The following is an 8,100-nucleotide window of genomic DNA, read 5'->3' as shown; positions in this document are numbered from 1 at the left end:
AAAGTTGCTCTTTCTTGGAGAACGTTTGTCGTGTAGTGTATTCCAGCTCATAATTTCTAATCAAAATGTCCTAAACTTATCTTCTAGAGAAAGTCTTCTCTCTGGTGATGTCTACTTAAACCCCTCCCCTTTCTTAGATTCGACCTTAAGCTTGCATTCAGATTGGCCTCCATCCAATCAACAACCGAGACTCTAGCAACAATTGTGAAGTAGCTGTGTCAAGGATATGATACTGTGGGAAATATTCACAACATCAGAGAAACCAATCAGACTGTAATCACTGCGAAGAATAACATAGCAGTTACGCCTCTCCAGATAAGCTAATCTCTAACGGTGAAGCCCTAAAATGTAGACTGTCTAACATGAGGCGTCTCTGTTTGATCACACACTTCCTGCCTCCGAAACCAAAGATCCAGCTTTTGTTTTCGGGCTCAGATAAAAGAGACCTTAAAAAGCATGACACAGGAACATTCTAGATAAAGGCCATATTCTCTCTTAGTTGTAAGGCTGTATGTTGTTTTTATGACCTCTCTTAAACACTCTCATGTTTCATTGATTAAAGGAACTAAAGAGGAAGCAGGAGTGTGTCACTGGTTTGTGCTGTGTGATCTGTGCATGGGAGTTTGTGTGGTTTTATGACTTGTTTTTTTCGGTTTGATTATTAGCATGTGCTATTTGCATGAAAGCATTAGGGTGTTTATGTTTAGCATGTTGCTAAGCTAACAACACACAGACACAAAAGGGTATTTTATTGATACTGAAGTATAAAATTAACTTTGTTTAGATGTCTCACACTTTCTCCACCATAATGAACGGATGTTTTCACTGACCTCATATGCTATTAGCACGAAAGCATGTGCTTTTTATGTTTTTTTGACTTCATAAGATGGGATTTTTGCCAAACAACATCCTGACCGGTTCTTGTTACAACTCATTCCTGCCAAGAACCATCCATTTAGACAGGAAGAGACTGTCTGACCAAAATGTAAAGTGAAAAATAATAACAATCTAAAATATTTTGATGTTACAACTTAATATGTATGTAAATCACTGTACAATCAGAGGCAAACTTCCTTCTCTTAGTAAATAAGGTTAAATTCTTAAAAAATTATTAAAAACTATTTGTCAGTGTGAAAGCCTAGTGAAGCACTAGCAAAAGCCTAGAATGTCACAGCAACAGCCTAGCAACACTCTATTCAACAGTCTATTATATCCCAGGAACAGCCTCTCAACACCCTAGCAACTGCATAGAACACGCCAGCTACAGCCTAGTAATGCTGTAGCAACAGTGTAGAACAATCCAGCAGCAGCCTAAAAACACCCCAGCAACACCCTAACAACTCCCTAAAACCCTATAGCAACAACCTAGAACTTTCTAACAGCAGCTTAGAAAGAGCCTAAAATCCCTCAGCAACACCTTAGCAACTGCACAAAACACCACAGCAAGACCCTAACAAGACCCTAACAATTCCCTAAAACCCAAATGGAGCAGCCTAGAACATTCCAGTAGCAACCTAGCAACACCCCAACAACAGCCTAGAAACACCCTGACAACTCCCTAAAACCCCACAGCAACAGCCATTCCAGCAGCAGGTTAGCAACAGTCTAAATACCTCAGCAACTGCATTAAACACCACAGCAACAACCTAACAACTCCCCAGAACACTGCAGCAGCAGCCATTCCAGCAACAGCCTGAAATACCTCAGCAACTCCCTAGCAACTCCCTAGAACACCACAGCAACAGCCCTTCCAGCAACAGCCTGTAATACCCCAGCAACTCCCTAGCAACTGCATAGAACACCATAGCAACAGCCTAGCGATATCCTAACAACTCCCTAGAACACTGCAGCAATGGCCATTCCAGCAACAGCGTAAATTACCCCAGCGACACCCTAACAACTCCCTAGAACACCACAGCAACTGCTCTTCCAGCAACAGTCTAAAATACCCCAGCAACTCTCTAACAACTGCATAGAACACCACAGCAACAGACTAGCGACACCCTAACAACTCCCAAAAAACACCACAGCAACGGCCCTTCCAGCAACAGCCTAAAACACCCCAGCAACTCCCTAGCAGCTGCATAGAACACCACAGCAACAGCCTAGCGACATCCTAACAACTCCATAGAACACCCCAACAACAGCCTAGAAACACCCTGACAATTTCCTAAAACCCCACAGCAACAGCCTAGCAACACCCTAACTCCCCAGAACACCACAGCAACAGCCATTCCAGCAACAGCCTGAAATACCCCAGCAACACCCTAGCAACTGCATAGAACACCACAGCAGCAGCCTAGCAACACCCTAACAACTCCCTAGAACACAGTAGCAACAGCCTAGCGATGGCCTAGCAACAGTTTAGAATATTCATGTGTATGCAAATTGCTATACAATGGGGGGCAAACTGCCTCTGTTATTTTGTAAATAACCTATTTGTCAATGTAACTCCAGTCTAAATTGCTGACTAACGCCTGGGGGGAGGCTGCTGTTACTTCCCTGTCTTTCTCCCTCCCTCATTTTATTTTGCACATTCTTCGGCCTAAAGGAAAACTGACATCATCATCTCAGAGTTCCCACAGACTCTTGTGTCTCTGTTTTGCTGTCTCACACACACATTTGCAGGCTGAGTCATGGTACGGAACTAATTATTGGCTCTAAAGTGTGTCTGCTCCGGGTGTGGCTGCACTGGGAAAGTCTTTTTGGGCCCCCGTCTCCTCAGGGTGCGTGAATTTGTGTGTGTGTGTGTGTGTGTGTGTGTGTGGTCTACTAAGTTGGTGTGCCTGCAATAGACCCTTGTTAGTCTGTGTTCAGGACAATGTATTCTAATTTTACAATGGTTCTGTTCTAAAAGTGTACTCCCTTGTTGTCTGCTGCCTTCTAAGTCAGCATCCTAACTGAAATGAATCCTCAACAGGTTTTGGAATGCTTAACCACATGAACAGCACCACCAAAATAAACCATCATTTAGTATGAACTTTATTAATAATCAACTTTTCTCTCACTTTCTCCACCCTCTCTAATGGACGCAATGCAATATGGGATTGGTTTGTCGATGAAGGCCTGCCAGAACACACCAAGGCATCGTCAAAGAACTAGCAGTGATGCATCAGCTGCGTCTGGGCCAAAAAGTTGCACTTGAACATACAAAACAGACAACATTCAACGAATCTTTATATCTCGCAATTCGTACTTTATGAATTGTAACTGAGCTAAGGTTATATCTTACAATTGTGAGAAAAAATCTGAATTGCGAGAAAATTACTAGAAAACAGTCCGAATTTTTTATCAAGTTTTTATCTTGCAATTCCGACTTTATATCTTGCAATTCTGACTTTATATTATTCACACAATGACTTTATATCTATCACACAATTCTAACTCTATAACTCACAATTGCGAGTTTACATCTCACAATTCTGACTTTATGTCTTGCAGTTCTGACTATTTCTTGCAATTCTGACTTTATATCATGCAATTCTGAGAAATTGCGAGTTGTGAGTTTATTTCTTGTAATTCTGAGTTTATAACTCAATTGTGAGTTTATTTCTCAGAGTTCTGACTTTTTTCTTGCAATTCTGACTTTATATCATGCAATTCAGAGTTGTGTTTATTTCTTGCAATTCTGACTTCATTTATTAGAATTGCGAGTTTATATCTCCCAATTCTAACTTAATTTCTTGCCATTCTGAATTTATTTCTTGCATTTCTGACTTTATATCAAGCAATTCAAAGAAAAAAGTCAGAATTGGGAGTTTATATCTTGTAGTTCCAACTTTATAACGCAATTGTGAGTTCATATCACATTTCTGACTTTATAGCTCACAGCTGTGTTTATATCTTGCAATTCTGACTTTATAATTAGCAATTGCGAGTTTATATCACAATTCTGACTTTATAACTCAATTGCGATTTTATATCTCGCAGTTTTGACTTTTTTTCTTACAATTCTGACTTTATTTCTTGCAGTTCTGACTTTATATTATGCAATTCAGAGAAATTGCGAGTTGTGTTTATTTCTTGCAATTCTGACTTTATTTCTCGCTATTCTGACTTTATACCAAGCAACTGTGAGATAAAAGTCAGAATTGTGAGTTTATATCTTGCAGTTCCGACTTTATAATGCTACTGCGAGTTTATATCACAATTTTGACTTTATAGCTCACAATTGTGTTTATATCTTGCAAGTCTGACTTTATAACTAGCAATTGCGAGTTTATATCACAATTCTGACTTTATAACTCAATTGCGAGTTTATATCTCGCAGTTCTGACTTTTTTTCTTCCAATTCTGACTTTATTTCTTGCAGTTCTGACTTTATATCATGCAATTCTGAGAAATTGTGAGTTGTGTTTATCTCTTGCCATTCTGACTGTATTTCATGCAATTCTGTCTTTATAACTCACAATTGTGAGTTTATATCACACTTCTGGCTTTATAACTCAAAAGTTTATATTTTGCAAATTTGACTTCATTTTTGCAATTCTGACTTTATATCACGCAGTTCTGAGAAAAAGTCAGAATTGTGAGTATATCTTGCAATTCTGACTATAACTCGCAAACTCAGAATTGCGAGCTTATATCTCAGTATTGATTCTGAGAAATAATTCTGAGAAAAAAAAAACTTTTTTTATTCAGTGGCAGAAATGGGCTTCCATACCGCACTGTAAAAACTGATAATCAGTTAATCTTCATTTTCCTCATTCCACACTGTCATATCCTTTGCAAATATTAGTGTAATGCAAAAAAAAAAAAAATACAACAAAATCTGTGTTCCCTCTTGACTTGCTGTTTGTTTCATTCGTCACTTACATTTTCCTTCTTGTTCACTGATTCGTTAGCTGAAAAGCAAACCAGAGCACTTTCTTTCACCGAAGGCCCCATTGCTGCATCAGGCAAACTCCCAATGTGAGCCCGGCTGGAGCCACATGTGGAACACACTCCAAAAACTAACCCAAAACACGCTCCCTTGATAGCCTGACTCGGTGTGTGCTGGACTTTTTACAACTTAGCTAAATTGAGGCATTGTTATGATTCCTACCATTTGAAACAGCTTTTGTGTTGGGAATGTGTCCATGCTATCTTAAAATACTGCCTGTGTAGACATCTCACAAGGTTTTGGACCCGAGCTAAAGTTTTTGTAGCTAAATTTGAGTGCAAGCGTCTCATAGCATTAAATGCTTTGTATTTTCCAACCTTCTGCTCTGGAATCACTCTCCTCACAGTACAAACACACACAGATCGGTTTCTAATATGCTTTCAGAGAGCAAATGACGATTAAAGTCCTCTAGGAAGCTCATGTTACATCACCTCAGCCCTGGCAGTTGAACACGCCGCTGTGTTGTTCTGAAGCGAACACTGAGTCCTGTTACCGTGACAAATTTGTTAACGTGATGGAGCCATTAGAGCTGAAGAGGGTGGCCAAGTCAAGTTTCAGACTTTCCTTCAGCCTAACTCGTTTCTTAGGCTTTGAAGTCAGCGAAATGGTCATACTCGCTGTTCTGATGTCAGCATTTCCTGCAAACAGGAGACAAGGGGTCAGTTAGATTAATAGTCCAAATGTGTTTATGGATTTGTCTACGTCTACAGGCAAATATGGGACTTTCACAGAAGGCATTTGTTCTGCTTGCTGGACAGCCATTAAAATGAAAAACGATACAGTGGCCCCAAAAAGCATTTGGACGCTTTTGCCACACTCACAAATGAATGAATGTTACTGAATTCAAAATGTCAATTCTCCTCAAATTCACACAGATGAACATGCTCCACTGGTGTTAGACAACCAAAAAGTGCCCAAACACTTTTCAACAGTATATCTATCTGTGTTTTGTGCCTGTGTTGACATTTTTCTTTTGAAAGAGGACATATAAGGGCTCATCCAATTTTAATAGTCAGCATCCTTTGGTTTTCATCACAGCTGTGAAAATTATTGCTAGTCAGAGGTGGCGCTTTAAAAAAATGTAAAGCCGCCCAATCAGCTGCTTTTTTTCTTCGCTTTTATCTTTAGTCATGTTATTTTAATATGTTAGAGCTCAAAGTATCACAGTAAAATAATGTGTAGTGCAGTCATCAACTCATTTTTACTTAACGCAGCCCGTATTGGTTCAGTTTAACAGAGACCTGTCAATCAGTTTACCATCCTTTATGTTGGTGTGATGTGATGATTCGTGAGTGACAGGGTTTTTGGCGCTATAAAAGGGAAGATTTTGAATGTGCAGCTATATATTCATTCATTCATTTTGTTTAAATTATTGCGGTGGCAAAGTGGCCTAAATATAAGTTACGATACACAATAAAAAGTCTAAAAGTGACTCAAATCTCACAACTTGGATTGCACATGGTGAAAGATGAATAGAAGAATTCTAGAAGAATTCATCAGAACATCTTTTAAACCGTCCATACTACAGTCGTGGCCAAAAGTTTTGAGAATTACATAAATATTGGAAATTGGAAAAGTTGCTGCTTAAGTTTTTATAATAGCAATTTGCATATACTCCAGAATGTTATGAAGAGTGATCAGATGAATTGCATAGTCCTTCTTTGCCATGAAAATTAACTTAATCCCGAAAAAAACTTTCCACTGCATTTCATTGCTGTCATTAAAGGACCTGCTGAGATCATTTCTGCTGAGAATGTTGACGAGCACAAGGCTGGAGATCATTATGTCAGGCTGATTGGGTTAGAATGGCAGACTTGACATGTTAAAAGGAGGGTGATGCTTCAAATCATTGTTCTTCCATTGTTAACCATGGTGACCTGCAAAGAAACGCGTGCAGCCATCATTGCGTTGCATAAAAATGGCTTCACAGGCAAGGATATTGTGGCTACTAAGATTGCACCTAAATCAACAATTTATAGGATCATCAAGAACTTCAAGGAAAGAGGTTCAATTCTTGTTAAGAAGGCTTCAGGGCGTCCAAGAAAGTCCAGCAAGCGCCAGGATGGTCTCCTAAAGAGGATTCAGCTGCGGGATCGGAGTGCCACCAGTGCAGAGCTTGCTCAGGAATGGCAGCAGGCAGGTGTGAGCGCATCTGAACACACAGTGAGGCCAAGACTTTTGGAAGATGGCCTGGTGTCAAGAAGGGCAGCAAAGAAGCCACTTCTCTCAAAAAAAAAAAAAACATCAGGGACAGATTGATCTTCTGCAAAAAGTATGGCGAATGGACTGCTGAGGACTGGGGCAAAGTCATATTCTCCGATGAAGCCTCTTTCCGATTGTTTGGGGCATCTGGAAAAAGGCTTGTCCGGAGAAGAAAAGGTGAGCGCTACCATCAGTCCTGTGTCATGCCAACAGTAAAGCATCCTGAGACCATTCATGTGTGGGGTTGCTTCTCATCCAAGGGAGTGGGCTCACTCACAATTTTGCCCAAAAACACAGCCATGAATAAAGAATGGTACCAAAACACCCTCCAACAGCAACTTCTTCCAACAATCCAACAACAGTTTGGTGAAGAACAATGCATTTTCCAGCACGATGGAGCACCGTGCCATAAGGCAAAAGTGATAACTAAGTGGCTCGGGGACCAAAACGTTGAAATTTTGGGTCCATGGCCTGGAAACTCCCCAGATCTTAATCCCATTGAGAACTTGTGGTCAATCCTCAAGAGGCGGGTGGACAAACAGAAACCCACTAATTCTGACAAACTCCAAGAAGTGATTATGAAAGAATGGGTTGCTATCAGTCAGGATTTGGCCCAGAAGTTGATTGAGAGCATGCCAAGTCGAAAAAGAAGGGCCAACACTGCAAATACTGACTCTTTGCATAAATGTTATGTAATTGTCGATGAAGTTGTAATTATATTTCAGTACATCACAGAAACAACTGAAACAAAGATCTAAAAGCAGTTTAGCAGCAAACTCTGTGAAAACTAATATTTGTGTCATTCTCAAAACTTTTGGCCACGACTATACTCTGCTATATTGGCATTGACAGGCGCTGGACTTGAACAGTTTTGACTGTCCAAAGTTCTGCATTATGTAGCTTTTTGTGCACTTTTTGCACAGAAATTTGCTTATTTTTACTGAAAATGATGCATGTGTTTTTCCAAGGTTAAAGTCATCGGTTAATTTCTTGATTGCCACTTTGAAAAGATTTCT

This window comes from Garra rufa, chromosome 6 (assembly GCF_049309525.1).
Source record: "Garra rufa chromosome 6, GarRuf1.0, whole genome shotgun sequence".
Taxonomy (NCBI): Eukaryota; Metazoa; Chordata; class Actinopteri; order Cypriniformes; family Cyprinidae; genus Garra; species Garra rufa.
This window is presented reverse-complemented; position numbering follows the sequence as displayed.